Genomic DNA, 19818 nt, shown 5'->3' with positions numbered 1-19818 from the left:
CCGAATTTGGCTTTGATTTAAACACTTCTAACACACTTAATTAGGTCACAAATGACCATTTCTTCCCTTAAACTATGTCAAAGACATCATTTAGCACTTCTTCACATTTTTGGTCTCTAAACCCTAATGTTCAAAACCCTAATTCATGTCATTTGTTGCATTTAGCTAATTAAACACTTATAACTATGCTCCCTTAACTCAATTAACCTTCCTAACATGATTAGCTCAAACAAATTTATACTTTGTCCAACCAAACCCTATCTGTCCAAAATTCTATATAATCCCTCAATAAATTTTCTTTCCATTTTAAGTTTATTTACAAGCTCAATAAGTTAGAAATGTAAGAATCAAACTCAAATTATCAAATTTGATTACTAACCTTTTATGTAGAATTTCCAAGTCTTTATTTCTTCAATTTTTCCTTTTCTTTCTTGCTCCAATCTTCTTTTCAAGACTCAAAGACAAGGTTTAACATGAGGAACTAGGAAATTTATGGTGTAATTTATGGTTTTAAAAACTTAAATATAAGCTTTAATGGTGGAAAAATAAAAAGAAAGGGAGAGGAGAGCTTGGGAGAGAGAGAAACGTAAATGAATGGAAGATGAGTGTTTTCTATTTTTTTTTTCTTTTTCTTTTATATCTTTAGTCTTATGGAAGACCATAAATCTAATTAATTAAATATATTAATTATTATTTTTATGGCATCATGCATGATGTCATGCATGATGTCATCACCTTTTTAACTTTTTCATTTTCCATTTTCTTTTTTTTTTCTATTTTTCTATTAGTTCTTTAATTTAATTCTCGATTCCGAAATTTTCTTTTCTCCGATTTTATTTGACAGTTAGGTCAGGAGTCAGCTCTCGAGGTCAATTGACCAAATTGCCCCTTGCCTGTTCATCCCGGTTTGCAAATAATTCAATATTTCTTTCGGCTTCCTGACCCAATTATTTGACTGGCTTAACAGTTCTTTTTCGTGATTTTCTCTTTTCCTATGGGGACACTAGCGTGGCTTGGGAATCGACCATCTGATTTTAAGCTCGAGGCACGTGCTTCTTGGTACTTTGTTAACAAGGCTATAAATTTATCTCTTTCTTCTTGGGTTAAATCTTTAGCTAACTCAATATCTTTAAGATTATTTGGTGTACCCAAATTAATAGAAATTGATTTTGATGCATTAATAGAAACTGATTCTCAATGATTATGAATGTCATGCATATGCCCATTAGAATAAATATCAAATAAGTAAGCAGAAGGACTGGTCATGTTATTGATCTTCGCCTTAAAATTAACATCAAGTATATCAGAAATGGAAATATCAGTATCACTACTATGAGTATTACAAAAGACAAACTCAAACTGAGGGATGTAGCTTTAGGTGCTTAGTTTTCCATGCAGTCCTTAGATCAATGGTCCTAATTTTCTGCTTTAGCACTTTCACATGTAGTAACCCCTAATTATATGTCCAGGTAATTGCCCCCCTCTTTCAGGAACTTAGGAGATTTTGGCTCTTTTTCCTCTTTAGTTGGCTCATAGCCCAAACCATACCTTGTGATCTGCCCCTTCATCTCAAGAAAATTCACTAGGCCATCTATACGCTTTTTTGAGGCCCATGCTAGGAAAAAACTTCATCCCTTTCTTCACAGTAGCCACTTTTGGATCCATCAAGTTTTTATAGATCCTACCAACTTGAAAAGCAGACATTGGTAGATCTGAACTATCTACTTGTAATGCAACTACCTCCTCATCAGAATCGGTCCAGACATCCAAAGGACCCTCATCATAGCTAGAATTATGACAAATGTCAACAACTATTATAGGTTGAGGTTTATTGGGCTTTTGGATAGGTTAGATTAAGTCAATAATCCCGTCAGGGTTATTTGGGTTGGTGGAGATCATGTAAAGATCTAGTGGAGATGGAAAACTTGGTTAGGCATAGGGTTGGTGCAAGTGTTTGGTCAGCTTTCTGGGTTGATTATCTTTTTGGCATCAATTGGGTTTTAGATATCATGCTTAAGTTGGAAGCATCAATCGGTGTCATGACCGTGGGTTTGGTGAAACTGGCAATATTGGTTGATATCATAGCTAGGTGGAAGTGGATTTGGTGTCAGTTTGAGTGTTAAGAGCTACAAAAGGTCTTGAGATTTGAGACAATCGAAAACTTTGGATAAGGATTAGTTGAATTGGAAAAATCTCCTTAGGGTGCGAGACGAAATTTGAACCTTAATAACTTTAATGCCACTTTATTGACCTACCTCAGAGCCTCTTCTAAAAGTTGACTATAATTTTCTCTTCCAACTCAAACATCTTGGCGTTCAAGGTTTTATCAAGCATGGCCATAGTTTCTTTCATCTTAAGTAGTACAGGTGAAATCCTTATTAGTCTCTTCCCTTCCCTAACCTAAGTGACCTAATTGGAAGTCTCTTTGGTGTGTTTCGAGGCTATGTTTGCTCAAACAAAAAATTTAGATTTAAGGGTTAAACTAAACATCCTATGTACATGAATGCAATGCATGAATGAACCTTTTTTTTTTTTTTTTTTTACCTTTACCTTTACAAAACCAAAACCAAATCATACCAATAGAATCAAAACTGAACCAAAACTAGACCATATAAACTGAACTAAAATCGGACCAAATACTGAATCAAAATAAAAAAATATATATATCTCCAGAACTAAATCTTTGCCCCCTTATACCTTCAACTCTCACTTGTAAGGTAAGAAAAATATTCTAACCTAGGCTACGGTACACTGGACACACCAACAGGGGGTGGTTTAGGACGATCCTTCCCTCACAAATAAAGGATTTATATCCTTAAAGTTTAACCATAAGTAAGCATCTTCTTGCTTAACACGGGTTTTAAAATGGACTTGGGCCTATATACACATTGGGTTTATGCATAGGCCTAGGTTCATCTCAACTACCACTAGAACTTATGGTTTGAATAGTAAGGTTATAAATCCAGCACAACAAAAATCTACAGGGTACCTAGGGCTAAAATATATGGCTGATGAGCTTCATTGGGTAGGAAAAGGGTCACCCATGCGAGAGCTTGTCCATTAAGCACAACAGCCGGAGCTATGGCTCTTATATATACTTGAAGGTACGGGTATGGGGTGCTAGTATTCACCAATTCATCATAGCTCGAGTGGAACTATGGTCTCCTTGGCTAGTACTAATAGGGCTAAAAAGGGCAAGGGTAAACTGTGTGATAGTGTAGTGCAATGCAAAAAGTTTAACAGAGAAATAATATTAGACTAATAAAAATATGTTGGAGTAACTATCCTTTTAGTCCCCAGTAGAGTCACCAAACTGTAGAGCGATAGGGGGCCGTGAGGCAAAATATCATCCACTAGAATTATATAAAATGCACCGGGTAATGCCTAAGAAAAATGGTGAAGTCACAATGGTCTCACTTAAGTACCACTTCTTTAGATAGCATTTCCTAGACATGCACTTCATACTATCCTAATAGAATTAAACCACTGGTAAGTATCGTCTTCCTATAATACTACCACGGTATTAAGGATTTATGCCACGAAGGCATAGACAGACAGGAGTTGCCACCCTGGTAATAACCGGGACATATTCAGTGTTTCTTCCGAAGGTCATGGATGACAACTTACTGCTTGCAGAGTTTCCATAATCATCATTACCATAGCCCAATATCTAGGTTCGAGATAGTGGATACATACGGGGAAAGTGTTAGGCACCCCTTACGCCTGGTCTAACCTCGTTAATTTGAGTGCCAGTCCTCTACTAATATTTCTAGAAGTCTTGTTTATTATTTCTCTATTAAACTTTATCCTATAAATGCAATTCTAATCCTACACACACAAGTAATTCACAAAAAGGTTATTGTTTGCAAACAATTTTCATGCACAAGTAATTCCTATCTATAGGATTGCTAATTATTTAAATGATATTTACTAGATGAATAAAATTAATTTATTATTGATAATTTAATTTACAAATAAATTCAATTTCAAATAACCTTAAGTTTCTATTTAACCTAATTAATTAATTTTTTACCAAGTTACCCTATGGATAATTAAACTAAATTAATTATGTACATGTGTAATTTATTTTAATATTACATAAAGCCCAAACAATCACAACCTAATAAGATTTCTAACATGCAAATTTATTTTACAATTAGTAAGTATTAAATTATATTTATTTTACATGCCAAGGTAAGTTTAGTTACAAACAAGATTAATTTTAATTTACCAAGTATTTATTTAAATTAATTATATAAAAAATGTCAGTTAAATTAAAAAACATAGTTAATTTTAATTTACCAAATAAAAATCTTATTATTACTAAATTTTCATGCCAATAATTATTTTAAGAATTTACGGCTACTTACTTATTGATAATTACAGTTGTCATTGGGGCAAGCTACCATTAAAAAAGGGCTTTCTCTTCTAGTATGGCAATGATATATCTGGCTTACTCCCGTTTAGCTCCATGTAAGCTCCACGCAAATGCCCTCTTTGATGCTTACCTTAGGGCTACTTACCAATTTTGCTTGTAATAAAAAAATAACTAAATAAAATAAGAAAATACAAATAACAATTCACATTGAATTCTAACTCTAGTCTCCTAAAGGAGTTAAAATTCCTAATCAGTTACAACTACCTAATGGTCTAAGTCTTCCAACATGATCCAAACACTTTATAACACCTCTTCAATTAAAAGAACACAGAAAAATAGATCAAATATCAATTAAAACCCAAGAACAAACAAGAACTTGCATAAACATACAATTTTTAGATTTTGGCAGATTGACAATAGTAAGAAATCCGATTTTTGAAAAATAGTTAGACATACCTAAAAATCATGAAAAAAATTATAGAAGACAGCCAACACGTCATACAAGATAGTAAAATTTATAAATTAAACAAATCCCTAGCCGAATGGCCTACACAAATTGTAACTTTTTTCAGTGACAGAATCGCACTACTTTTTTGTAAAATTCATAACTCATCACCCATAATAGTTATGAATGCAAAACTAATTGGAAAATATTCATAAGATTCTGAAATTAATTTTAGGCACTAGATTCACACAAAATTATTAAGAAACAAGAGAGATATGGGCTTCACAAATTGGGTATACTGTAAATCGGATTTTGCAGGAATCCTAACTTTAAATAGCCATAACTTACAAATACACAAGCTTTTGTTGTGATTCTTGATCCTAAAACTAATAGAATTTCGTGAAGAATATGAATATAATTTTACTAAAATTTTTATAGATTCAAAAAATAACAAAAAGTAATAAAAATATGAGAGACAGAAAACTAAATATGTGCAGAGTTGTGTATCCCCTCAAATTAAGTATGATTACATGATCCACATGAACATGCAAGATAAATTAAAAGATAAAGAACATAGAATTAAATATTACATGGCATAGATCTTGAAAAGAAAACAACAAAAACCAACCTTCAAGAAATCTTACATGAAAATCTTCTCGAAGAAAGGAAAAAAAAAAGAAATGACTAAAAGAGTTTCTGAATATATCTAGATTTTCTATAGCTCTTAGGTATCTCTAAATAGCTCTGAATATTTCTGAATCTTTTTTTCCTTTTTTTTTTTCTTTCTTTTTTCTCCCCTTTTTTCTTTTCCAGTATGGTATTTATAGGATTTTGAGAGAGATGTGTGATAAGGTTTGGAGTACCAGAGTGATAAGTTTTAGATAACTTAAACAGCTGGAGTTGCAGAATCTGGGTGAGACTGGGATATGGAAGAGGTGTTCCAACCAATAGGAAGAGAGAGAAAGGGGGCGACACCAATAGGGAGTGAGGAAGAGAGTGGGGCCAAGAGGGAGAGAGAGTTTGTATGGGAGAGGGATAGAGAAAAATATATTTTTTTTATTTTAATTTTTAGAAAATAAATTAAATTGGTCCTATTTAAAATTCCATTAAACTTTCTTACGCTCATGGGGCTCAGTTAAATTTAATTAGGTCCATTTAAAAATTACCATATTAAATTTAAACAAAACAAAATTTTATTTAAATTTAATTAAATTAATTTCCTAAAAAAACATATTATTATTTTTTTTTTCAAGATCATGTCACAGAATTAATAATTCAGCTCCATACCTCCAATTACATCTTACAGTCATATAATTTTTCATTATTGAGTTTTCTACAGTCTCAATACACATACTCATCATAAAATAAGAGTCTACATAGATATTTTAGATGCTCATCTTTTAGATATATACAAGCACATTGCCAGCGCCTTACAACGGGTTGGAACAATATATATATATATATATATATATATATATATATATATATATATATATATATATATAAACTAAAACCTATATAAATAAATTTTTAATTTTATATTAAAGGCTCTTTATAATAAATCAATTTCGAATGTTTACAATTTGATATATTTTTTTCATTAAATTATTACTATTATACTCCATTATTTTTTTTAATAATTATGTTCAACTTATCATGTGACATTTTTAATCCAAATATTTGAGATTTTTTTTGCATATAAAATAAAAAAATATATATTTAAGTAAACATTTCAATTTCATTGATATTAGAAATCTCAAAGATATTACATTTAAAAATCAATTTACTAATTAAAGGAAATAAGATACATTATTAAATTATATTAGTTATATAATAAAATATTTCATATTAAAGAATAGTGAAGAGAGTAAATTAGTCATTAAATGTAAAAAAGTAGAGATATAATTAAAAAACCTAGAATAAAGTAGCATTTTTATTGTTTTTAAGAATAGTGAAAGTGATTTCTCTTTTTATATATTTGTATAATAATAATAATTTAATTGAGTTTTTAATGTGTTAATTAAATATATTTTTTTTAAATATATTTTTTTACACTTACTAAAATAATGGGATTATGTTGTTGTTAAGTCTATGGAAATAGTGTAACAAAATTAACAAATTGCATGTTTTGTTAAAATTATTTATTACGCAAGATTTATAAAAATATGTATTAATATATAAAATTTTAATTAATATATGAAAAATATGTATTAATATATAAAAATTTTAATTAAATGTTATCCTTATAAATTTTAATGTATAAGAAGGAAAATTATTAACTTAGACTCTTCAAAGTTAACAATTAACTTCGCATAAATATTAATGAGATAAAAAATTAACATGTTTTCTTTTAATTATTCAAACAACATTAATAAAAGTTAAAAGTTATAAAAATAAGAATCACCTCTTGTTGCGATATTAGAGTTAATTACATTTTGTAATTCAGTTAATGAACATTTAATCAATATTGCTTCTACTTTTAGGAACTTTTCTTTTTTATCACTAAATATAAAATTAATTAAAAATAATAAATATAAACTCTTTTAGTGATACAAATATGATCAAAACACACATTCATATGAAAAAAAAATTATTAAACACTTATTTCATTAGTATTTTATTGAATTTTAATTATTATTTTTAAAATGATAAATTCTTTTAAAAAATGTTAATTTTTTTTATCAAATCACTCGTGATTTATTTTGTATTGTATTTATCATATAATTAGTCATATTATATAACATAAATAATATAATTATTTTCACGCTATTAAGTAAATTTCATCCTTCTTATTTATTACAAAATAATAACTAAAATTTAATTATATTTAAATAAAAAAGTAATTTCATCATTCAAATTTTAAAATTAGGAAAAGTGATGGTATTTTTTTTCATCAATTTGAAAATGTTTAAAATGATACAGTAGAAAGCATAAATAAATATTTGAGAATCGGAAAAACTAAAACAAAAATATGTTAATGTGATGACTATAAATATAAGCTAAAATAGAATATGATCCATACTGTAACACCCCAAGATTTTAAATTTTGTTATTTATGAGTATTTTTGGTATTTTAATTTTTTTTAAAAATTTTAGGAATTTTTTTGAGATTTTTCGGATTTTAAGAATCGGGTTCGATTTTCCGAAAATATAAACTTTGATGATTTTTAAAAATTAATTTAAAGACCACGTGGCAAAACTAAAAATATATTTGGAGTCTATGTATTTTTCTGAGTTTTATGAAATTTTTTTCGGAATTTTTGGACCTCATTTTCGGTCCCGAGGCAGAGTAAAAAATTCAAAATTTTGTATTTCGAATCGAACCGGCCGAATCGAACCAGACCGGTCGAATCGGACCGGTCTCTTCTCTTTTTCTTCCTCCCGCGCGCGTCGTCCCTCCCCTCTTCTCTCTCTCGTTTCCCTCTCCTCTCCACCCCCAGCCGCCGGCGCTAGCCCGACCCGGCCGTGCGCCTCCATTGACCGGTAGTGGCCGCCTCGACGGCGGAAAGCGCGCTGAACGCCCCCTGCGCGCGTATGCCGACTTCCTCGGCCAAATCCGGCCGATCCGGCCACCAATTGGACTGGGTCTTGTGTCCAAAATCATCTACTCGGCGAGAGCTTTCTATAGACACCAAGAACGCCGAAATCCATCGAGCGGATTGTCCGATTTTTGCTCGGGAAGATTTTAACCCATTTCGACTTTTGGGCTAGATTTCTCGAAAACCGTGAATCCCACGAGAAAACCGAGGCCACCAGCACGCTCCATTCGTCGAGAGCTTCGCAACGACATAAATTTTGAATTTTTCCGACACCGTTTTTCGGTGGGTCCCACGGAACTTCGCAGTGTTTTTCCGAGCATTTAATGAGCTTAGAAAATTCTGAAAAATTTATGTACTGACCCCCGTGTTATGGGCTTCGTGTAGGTATCCTCGATTCGCGGAAATTCGACGATTGGCCAAGATGCGCAAATTTCGGGCGAACGGACCGTTCTGGAAAAGTCCCGAATTGGATCGAGGTTTTGGCTAGCCCCCATTGTCGACGTCGGCGCGTTCGAAGTCGGAATCGGCAAAGGTAACCCCGACCCTTGCTTTTTCGTAATTTTCTAGTGCTTAAATAGGATTAAAAATCCATAAAATATTCGTGGTAGCTTAGAAAATTACGATTCTTTTTCAATAGCTTAGTAATATTGCTAAGGACCATGGGGCAAAGTTTTATAATTTTTAGAGCTTGTTTGGGCGGTTTTGCAAAAATTATCAATAATAACGACTAAATTGAAATTTTGCTGATTGTGATGGGTGATTGATTTGATGGGCCCGGAGAGGGGCTGTGTGATATGATTGAACTGTTGATATATGGATTGTGAATATAGAAGTGCGTTTTTAGCCCTTTTGCGAGTTGGGTAGGTCCTAGGTATAGGGAGACTCTGCGGATTTTCTGCACGACTTAGGGCGTAATTGGTCTTTTCTTTGTTTGTGTTGAGTCAGTTGTATTAAATAAATGTAATATGATTGTCGGTGAGCCGACCTTCTTCCTCCGCCCGGCCACGGTGATTGTCGTCAAGTCTGTGAGTAGAATATTAATTTTAATTGTAATTTCGATATTATTATATGTTCAGCATGCTCATGCATCACTTATATGCATATATTTATGTAGTTAAACTCTAGGCACGATTTTTGATGCATTGATAAATGTTAAAGTGTCATGTATGTTGTTGTGGTAATTTGGAGCAGTGTGCGTGCGTTGGCGTGCGTGTGATGTGGTGTGGACTATGGATAGGACGGGTAGACACGGCTTGAGTTCTTGGGGACCGGTCCTTCGGGGTAGACACGGCTTGAGTTCTTCGCTGGGACCCCGATTTGGTATTTAAGTGGAAGTCCGAGCTGAGTTCTTCGCTGGCACCAGGTTGGATTTAAGAGAGCTGTATAGGGGATCAGCTCCCATATATTATGATTGATGTTACAGGGTGCGTGAGTGCTCCAAATTACCTTTGTGATGTTATGATGTGAAAATGATGTGGATGTTGCATTTCAGCATGCGAGTGCATTAGATTTAGATAGTTATAGAGATTATGGTTAAAATTGATATTTTACTCTCTGAGTCGAACGCTCACTCCTGTTCAATATTTTTTTCAGGTTACAGGAGGATTTTATTTTGGTTAACCTGCTTTTCTCCTTCGCAGGTTGTTTATCAATATTTGTGTAATTTTAATTACTCCTAGAATTTCCGCATGTGTTAGCCGTAATTATTTGAATTTGGTCTGTAATATTATTATCATGTTGGACCTGTAAACTTAATATTTTAAGTCTGTTTTGATGGATTGGATGAGGGAGCTGAGCTCCCATTTATTATTATGTTGATGAGTATGTGGAGGGTGAGCTGAGCTCCCCAATGGATTGTTTATTGTGTTTACAGGTTGGGTGAGTCAAAAACTCCCCGTTGGTAAGTCCATTTTATGGCCGGACTCTGTCCGTTTGTTTTCTTGAAATTGGGCCCAAATGGGCCTCAGCATTGGGTAAATGAACAGTTAGGCTTACTACGGGCCTCGGGGGCTTTAGGCTGGCCCAGGTCCTAGTGCTGGTCCGGCCCATAGGTTGGGTCGTGACAAATGTGGTATAAGAGCTTAGGCTCCAGATTCTTAGGGAAAAATTGTCTAAGTGTTGAGAAGAGTCTACTAGGAGTCACATGCGGAAAAATAGGGTCCATATTCGTCTTGCATTGTCATCTTTGCTTCTAGTTTCTGCTCCATATATTGTGTGTAAATATGAGTCTATAGAGCTGTGCAATGTGCAGTTTTGAATTTTGTGGGCTAATGCTGCTGAATTTTAGGAAAATGCGTAGAAGCAGGAGAGCTGCCTTGCACGAGAACGGATGTGCCTGACGAGGTGTCGGCACAGGATGAGGCCCTGCCCCGAGGAGGCGGGGTAGGAGGCCTAGAGCTGCTCAAGTAGAAGAGCAGCTACCCACAGTTCAGGAACAGTCTTTCATGGCACAGGGTCCCATGGACCCCATGGCAGCTACTCTAGCTGGTCTGCAGAGAACCATCGACATGATGGCACAGTACATGGTCCACCCTCCACAGCAGCAGCAGTCCACCGCACCAAGAGAGGAATCTTACAAACAGATCATAAATTTCAAGAAGTTGGTGCCTGGAACTTATGATGTGTCAGACGATGCATACCGATTTTTAGATTCCTGCAGCGAGAGCAGTCTGATTGGTGATAGAAGATTGATAGAGTGTATGCAGCACGTCATGGGGCCCATGCCTAGACAATGGATGAATGACTACGTGTTACCTCGGATGGAGGGATTGACATGGGCTCAGTTTGTGGAACTTTTTATCAATCGGTTTGTGCCAGAAAGCTTCAGAGATCAGAAGCAGTGGGCCTTTGAGGCCTTAAGGCGAGAATGGCAGTGCAGCAGATGAATATGCTCTGAAATTTACGGAATTGGCGATATGCCCCTACAGCAGTAGCTACAGAAGCTATGAAGGTGAAGAGATTCTTAAAGGGGCTTGACAGGAGGTATGCGAACCTGGCCATGATGTCTGATCAGACTTTTGATGTGGTGGTTGATCGAGCCAGACAGATTGAGATTAGCTATGCTGTGGATGACAGCGGGAGAGCAAAGAAAAAGCAGGCAGAGGTTCTTGGTGTTCCCCACATGGGTACTACTACGGATAGTGGTGGCCAAACTACTTCTGAGAGGAAGAAGCGGGAATAAGAGGTGGTTTTAGACACAAATCCGAGGGTTCGGACCGAGTGCGGATCCAGCGGTGGTAATAGTTCGAGTGCAGCGATTCGGCTCAGTTCAGATCCTCTTTGGCACCTTGTGCACAGTGTGGAAGAGGACATTCAGGACCTTGTTTGATGGGTTCAGGAGTATGCTTCAGGTGTGGCCAACCAGGTCACTTTGCTAGAGAATGCCCCGTTTTGATGAGCCACGGATGGGGTCACGAGTTACATTGCTAATGTTCCTCTTGATTGTATCCGGTACTTCCAACATGGCGGCGATTCAATGGCCAATGGCCGAGGACAAGGGGCGTGGATTTGGAGGCGGTCGGGAGGTAGAAGCCGATGTCGTGGTTACGCCACTCGAGTAGGGGTCAAGCTCGAGTTTTCACCACGACCCACCGGGATGCTCAAGCTTCAAATGCGGTTGTGGCGGTATTCTTACAGTGCATTCTTATGAGGCTCGTGTTTTGATAGATCTGGGTGCTACGCACTCATTTGTCTCCTCTGTGTTTGCCATGAGGTTGGGTAGAAACCCTACAACTTTAGAATGCCCTTTGTCGGTAGCTACCCCACTTAGTGACAACATAGATGTAGATATGGTTTTTCCGGGTAGCCCAGTGGTAGTGGATGGAAAGATCCTCCCAGCAGACTTGGTTCCTCTATCAGTAATGGATTTCGATGTAATCCTGGGGATGGATTGGTTGGCAACTCATTATGCCACCTTAGACTGCAGGATCAAAAAGGTGTATTTCCACATACCTGGTGTGGAAGAGTTTAGTTTTGATGGTGACAGGAGCGTGGCTCCATATAATTTGGTGTCAGCAATTAGTGCTAGAAAAATGTTGAGGCGTGGATGCCAAGGGTATTTGGCATTGGTGAGAGATACATCTGTAGAAGGTGTCAGCATGGAAAACGTTCCTGTTGTCAGAGAATTCATGGATGTCTTCCCTGAGGAGCTTCCAGGGTTGCCACCAGGAAGGGAAATAGAGTTTTGCATTGATGTTGTGCCGGGTACAAACCCCATATCGATGCCACCTTACAGGATGGCACCAGCAGAATTGAAAGAGCTGAAGGAACAACTACAGGAGCTTTTGGACAAGGGTTTTATACGTCCGAGCACTTCACCTTGGGGCGCTCCTGTTTTATTTGTGAGAAAGAAGGATGGGTCATTGAGGTTGTGTATCGACTACAGACAGCTGAACAAGGTCACTGTGAAGAACAAGTATCCACTTCCTCGGATCGATGATTTGTTTGATCAGCTCCAAGGAGCTAGATTCTTTTCCAAGATAGACCTGCGATCAGGCTACCATCAGTTGAGAATCAGGAATGAGGACGTGTCCAAAACGGCTTTCAGGACAAGATATGGTCATTATGAGTTCTTGGTGATGTCTTTTGGACTCACTAATGCACCAGCAGCCTTCATGGACTTGATGAACAGGGTGTTCAAGCCATTTTTGGACCGTTTTGTCATCGTATTCATAGATGACATTCTGGTATACTCTCGGACCGAGGAAGAACACGTGTGGCACTTGAGGATGGTGTTGCAAACGTTGAGGGAGCACCAGCTATATGCCAAATTTTCAAAATGTGAATTTTGGCTAGAAAGCATCTCATTCTTGGACACGTGGTTTCTAGTGATGGCATTCAAGTGGATCCCAAGAAAATTGAAGCTGTAACTGATTGGCTTAGGCCTACAACAGTCACTGAGGTGCGAAGTTTTCTAGGTTTAGCTGGCTACTATAGGCGTTTTGTACAAGATTTCTCCAGGATAGCGGCTCCCCTAACTAAGTTGACCAGGAAGAATGTTCCATTCATTTGGACAAATGACTGTGAGGAGAGTTTCCAAAAGCTTAAGGAGTGTCTAACCACTGCCCCTGTGTTGACACTACCTGTGAGTGGTGAAGGATACACCGTGTATTGTGACGCCTCCAGAGTTGGCCTAGGGTGTGTCTTGATGCAGAATGGGAAGGTAGTGGCTTATGCTTCAAGGCAGCTGAAGAGGCATGAGCAGAACTACCCCACCCATGATTTGGAAATGGCGGCTGTAGTCTTTGCACTTAAAATCTGGAGACACTACCTGTATGGTGAAGTGTGCGAGATATACACCGACCATAAGAGTTTGAAGTACATCTTCCAGCAGAGGGATTTAAACTTGAGACAGAGGAGATGGATGGAGCTTCTGAAAGACTATGATTGCACCATCCAGTACCACCCTGGGAAGGCCAATGTTGTGGCAGATGCTTTGAGCAGAAAATCTTCTGGTAGTTTGGCGCACATTTCAGCGAGAGAAGAGGCGTTGATTCGGAAGTACATGAGTTGATGGATCAAGGTTTAATCCTAGATCTGTCGGATGAGGGGTATTGTTGGCTCACTTTTCGGTGAGGCCGGACTTGAGGGACAGAGTTAGAGTTTCCCGGCCACGAGACCAACAAGCGATGAAGATCATAGAAAGAGTACTGACAAGGTGAAGGTGGTGAGTTTGGATTTGCCAATAATGGCGCCCTAGTGCAAGGTTCTAGGATATGTGTGCCCGATGTGGACAACCTCGGGAATGAAATCATGCGAGAGGCACACTACACAGCATGCAGTGTCCACCGAGTTCCACCAAGATGTACCATGATGTGAAAGATAGCTCTTGGTGGAATGGCATGAAGAGAGACATAGCGGACTTTGTGTCCAAGTGCTTGACTTGTCGAGAAGGTGAAGTTTGAACACGAGAGACCGTCGGGGAAAGCTGCAAGAGCTCCCTATCCCGAGAATGGAAGTGGGAAATGATCACTATGGATTTTGTATTTGGGTTGCCTCGTACCACGCGAGGATATGACTCGATATGGGTAATTGTAGACCGTCGACCAAATCGGCTCACTTTTTGCTGTAAAGACTACCTACTGCGTGGCACAATATGCGACTCTACATTCGAGAAATAGTCGATTGCATGGAGTTCCTGCTTCCATAATATCGGCAGAGGGCTGATTCACTTCTCGATTTTGGAGAAAGTTGCGGGAGGCACTTGGCACCTGATTGAACTTGATGCGGCTTTCCACCCTCGAACAGACGGACGATCAGAAAGGACAATCCAAACATCGGAAGACATGCTTCGCATGAGTGTCTTGGATTTTGGAGGTCAATGGGATGAGCGGCTAGCTTTGGTGGAGTTTGCCTACAACAGCGATTACCACTCCGGCATAGGGATGGCACCCTATGAGGCATTATATGGAAGAAAGTGTAGGTCTCCTCTGTGTTTGGGACAGAAATGGGGAAGCGAAGGTGCATGATGTAGACCTAGTGCGGTACACTTGAGGTAGTTCCTTTAATCGAGGCGATTGAAAACAGACTTTCGATGGCGTAAGAGTTATGCGGACCCGAGACGGAGGATGTGGAGTTTGCGATGGCGACTATGTATTCTGAAGGTTTCTCCAATGAAGGAGTCATGAGATTTGGAAAGAAGGGCAAGTTGGCACCTCGGTATATTGGACCTTTTGAGGTTCTTGATAGAGTTGGAGCGATTGCTTACGGTTGGAGCTACCACCCAACCTTTCTCACGTTCATCCCGTGTTTCACATCTCCATGCTCAGGAAATACATTCCTGATCCTTCTCATGTACTGCAGCCGGATGTGATAGAGCTAAAAGAGAACTTGACATTTGAGGAGCAGCCTGTAGGCATAGTGGACTACCAAGTGAGACAGCTGAGATCGAAACAGATCCCTATGGTTAAGGTTTTGTGGAGGAGTCAGTCAGTGGAAGAATGCACCTGGGAGTCATAACGGGACATGCGTAGCAAGTACCCTTATCTGTTCAATCTATAATCATGTGCTTTATTCTGCCTTGTGTAAAAAATTCGAGGACGAATTTTCTGTAAGGGGGGAAGAATGTAACACCCCAAGATTTTAAATTTTGTTATTTATGAGTATTTTTGGTATTTTAATTTTTTTTAAAAATTTTAGGAATTTTTTTGAGATTTTTCGGATTTTAAGAATCGGGTTCGATTTTCCGAAAATATAAACTTTGATGATTTTTAAAAATTAATTTAAAGACCACGTGGCAAAACTAAAAATATATTTGGAGTCTATGTATTTTTCTGAGTTTTATGAAATTTTTTTCGGAATTTTTGGACCTCATTTTCGGTCCGTGAGTAAAAATTCAAAATTTTGTATTTCGAATCGAACCGGCCGAATCGAACCAGACCGGTCGAATCGGACCGGTCTCTTCTCTTTTTCTTCCTCCCGCGCGCGTCGTCCCGCCCCGCTTCTCGCTCTCGTTTCCCACTCCTCTCCACCCCCGTAGCGGCGGCCGCTGACCCGGCCGGCGCCGTGTGACCGACCCGGTAGTGGCCGCCTCGAGCGGCGGAAAAAGCGCTGAACGCCCCTGCGCGCGCCGCGCCGCTTCGACTTCCTCGGCCAAATCCGGTCGATCCGGCCACCAATTGGACTGGGTCTTGTGTCCAAAATCATCTACTCGGCGAGAGCTTTCCATAGACACCAAGAACGCCGAAATCCATCGAGCGGATTGTCCGATTTTTGCTCGGGAAGATTTTAGCCCATTTCGACTTTTGGGCTAGATTTCTCGGCCGTGAATCCACGAAAAGCGAGGCCACCAAGACGCTCCATTCTTCGAGAGCTTCGCGACATAAATTTTGAATTTTTCCGACACCGTTTTTGGTGGGTCCCACGGAACCGCGGTGTTTTTCGAGCATTTAATGAGCTTAGAAAATTCTGAAAAATTTATGTCTTGACCCCGTGTTATGGGCGTGTAGGTATCCTCGATTCGCGGAAATTCGACGATTGGCCAAGATCGCAAATTTGGGCGAACGGACCGTTCTGGAAAAGTCCGATTGGATCGAGGTTTTGGCTAGCCCCCATTGTCGACGCGTCGAGCGTTCGAAGTCGGAATCGGCAAAGGTAAACCCGAACCTTGCTTTTCGTAATTTTCTAGTGCTTAAATAGGATTAAAAATCCATAAAATATTCGTGGTAGCTTAGAAAATTACGATTCTTTTTGCAATAGCTTAGTAATATTGCTAAGGACCGCGAGGTAAAGTTTTATAATTTTTAGAGCTTGTTTGGGCGGTTTTGCAAAAATGATCAATAATAAGGACTAAATTGAAATTTTGCGTATTGTGATGGGTGATTGATTTGATGGGCGGGAGGGCTGTGTGATATGATTGAAGCTGTTGATATATGGATTGTGAATATAGAAGTGCGTTTTTAGCCCTTTTGCGAGTTGGGTAGGTCCTAGGTATAGGGAGACTCTGCGGATTTTCTGCACGACTTAGGGCGTAATTGGTCTTTTCTTTGTTTGTGTTGAGTCAGTTGTATTAAATAAATGTAATATGATTGTCGGTGGCGGGACGACCTTCTTCCTCCGCCACCGCCACGGTGATTGTCGTCAAGTCTGTGAGTAAAATATTAATTTTAATTGTAATTTCGATATTATTATATGTTCAGCATGCTCATGCATCACTTATATGCATATATTTATGTAGTTAAACTCTAGGCACGATTTTTGATGCATTGATAAATGTTAAAGTGTCATGTATGTTGTTGTGGTAATTTGGAGCAGTGTGCGTGCGTTGGCGTGCGTGTGATGTGGTGTGGACTATGGATAGGACGGGTAGACACTGCTTGAGTTCTTGTTGGGACCCGGTCCTTGGGGTAGACACGGCTTGAGTTCTTCATTTGGGACCCGATTTGGTATTTAAGTGGAAGTCCAGTGAGTTCTTGGCACCGGAGTTGGATTTAAGAGAGTGTATAGGGATCGGCTCCCATATATTATGATTGATGTTACGAGTGCGTGAGTGCTCCAAATTACCTTTGTGATGTTATGATGTGAAAATGATGTGGATGTTGCATTTCACTGTACAGGGTGCATTAGATTTAGATAGTTATAGAGATTATGGTTAAAATTGATATTTTACTCTCTGAGTCGAACGCTCACTCCTGTTCAATATTTTTTTAGATTCTGAGGAGGATTTTATTTTGGTTAACCTGCTTTTCTCCTTCGCAGGTTGTTTATCAATATTTGTGTAATTTTAATTACTCCTAGAATTTCCGCATGTGTTAGCCGTAATTATTTGAATTTGGTCTGTAATATTATTATCATGTTGGACCTGTAAACTTAATATTTTAAGTCTGTTTTGATGGATTGGATGAGGGAGCTGAGCTCCCATTTATTATTATGTTGATGAGTATGTGGAGGGTGAGCTGAGCTCCCCAATGGATTGTTTATTGTGTTTACAGGTCGGGTGAGTCAAAAACTCCCCGTTGGTAAGTCCATTTTATGGCCGGACTCTGTCCGTTTGTTTTCTTGAAATTGGGCCCAAATGGGCCTCAGCATTGGGTAAATGAACAGTTAGGCTTACTACGGGCCTCGGGGGCTTTAGGCTGGCCCAGGTCCTAGTGCTGGTCCGGCCCATAGGTTGGGTCGTGACACATAAATTAAAATATATTTAAATTAAATATAAATCAATTCATGGAGTACGTGTCATTCATTTTTCTTTGAAAGATATACCAAACGTGCAAAGACATAGTATGTCTTATCAGTTGATAAACTGATATTTCACGACATTATGTCTTTGCTCATTTTTTTTACCATCAAGTCAAGTGATAAATGAATATGTACTGATAAATTTTATTTGTCATTCAAATGCATTGATTTTAATACTATTTCAATTCAAGTGAGAATAATATTTATTTATTTAAATAAATAAAAATACTAATTATTATATAACATTATTAAGATATTTTAAAATATTTATTGCCTTTAGTATTTTAAAGATTAGCCATTTTTTTATCTTTATATCAATTAGGAAAAGTTTGACAGTTTTAAGAATTATAATATTTTATGTTATTAATAAATTCAAAAGCTAACATCTTATAAAATTTTAGAATTTTAAAAACAAAAATGGAAATTTAGTTTCATAGTAAAAGAATAATGGGTTGGATAGCTTATAATTTTAAAATAGTAAATATATAATATAAAATAAGAAGAATTTTTAAATTTTTATAATTTGTATATGAATATTAATCAATCAAAAAGAAAATATTTTATTTATAAATTACTCTTAAGATTTCAATCACGATCTGATAAATTGACTTACAAATTGTTAATTAAAGTAATTCTTAAAATTCTTATTTTTATAATAATTTATATTTAGGTATAATTTTTTAATATAAAAAATTGAAACATATTAATTGATTTCCAAAAATTAATTTAAAAGTTGATGCAAAATAATCTTTTAATTGTTCTTAAAACAATAAAAAATTAGATATTTTGATATATTAGTACAATATAATTCATCTAATTGTTATTATATATTTTTACTTTTCTTAAGAATAGTGAAAGTATCACCCCCTTTAGTTATATATTTCAAATGATTTCTTCAATTGAATATATTTTAATAAGTCATATGTTTCTTTGAAGTAAAAAAATATAATAAATATTAGCAATTTTGAATTTATTATGAAATTTTAAAATTTTTAAATGTTTCTTATATATAATGCAATTTATATCAATCTTAAAAATAAAATTTAAATACGTTCATCTGTTTATTTGTTTCAAACTCTAAGTTTCTAATGTTTGAATATTAATCTCATTATTTGATTGATTCTATAAATTTAAATGGGTCAATATATTTTAACAGTGTTTAATAATCAATGGGTCTTATAAAATAATTTAGATTGAAGATATTAATTCACTATAAATTGAATATATAATGACTAATAAGCTTAAATTACATTATAATCTATAAATAAAAAATTTTTTTTATTAAATTAATAAAATAACTACATATATATTTATATTTATTGAAAACTACAATAGAAATTGATAAATAATAATAATAATAATAATAATAATAATAATAATAATTTTATGTATTAATATTATTATGATTTATGAAGGATGAATGGGGGAGGGATAGGCGCGTTTGCGGGTGATAAGGGAAAGGAAATATTATTATTTATTTTATTAGTGCAGCTGGGCTTTGAATAGAAGAATCTGTAGAGCACAACATACCAAATTTAAGCAAAACGAAGAGTCAGGGATAAAAGAGTCTTTTTACTGTTCTTAGGCTGTCTTTTGGTAGAGTATAATAACCCGATCAGAAATAGGGTTTCAATCAGAAGTTATTCTCTGTTCCTGGTCGCTGAGAGCCGCTTCGCCCTCTCTCTCTTCTCACTCAGTCTCTCTTCTCACTCACTCTCTCTACTCCTTCAGCTCTTGGAATTACAGGTTTTCTAGCCTATGTCTTGCTACGATTATCTTTT

The 19818-nt window shown here is 36.6% G+C and overlaps 1 protein-coding gene across 2 annotated transcripts in view; it reads left to right on the top strand.

Moving 5' to 3' along the window:
- LOC110668388 (40S ribosomal protein S5-like) overlaps positions 1 to 19818 on the top strand; it is a 57642-nt gene that overhangs the window by 35135 nt on the left and 2689 nt on the right. The window contains exon 1 of one of the 2 annotated variants that reach the window (XM_058143725.1): positions 19630 to 19783. The exons of the other annotated variant lie outside the window; for it this stretch is intronic. The gene's annotated coding sequence lies outside the window, so the exon portion shown is untranslated. Of the gene's footprint in view, positions 1 to 19629; positions 19784 to 19818 lie in introns of those variants that run through there. 2 annotated transcript variants of the gene reach the window in all.

Source organism: Hevea brasiliensis, chromosome 3, assembly GCF_030052815.1.
Source record: "Hevea brasiliensis isolate MT/VB/25A 57/8 chromosome 3, ASM3005281v1, whole genome shotgun sequence".
NCBI lineage: Eukaryota > Viridiplantae > Streptophyta > Magnoliopsida > Malpighiales > Euphorbiaceae > Hevea > Hevea brasiliensis.
Note: the sequence above shows the minus strand (reverse complement) of the source record. Positions and strands in the feature narration are given on the sequence as shown.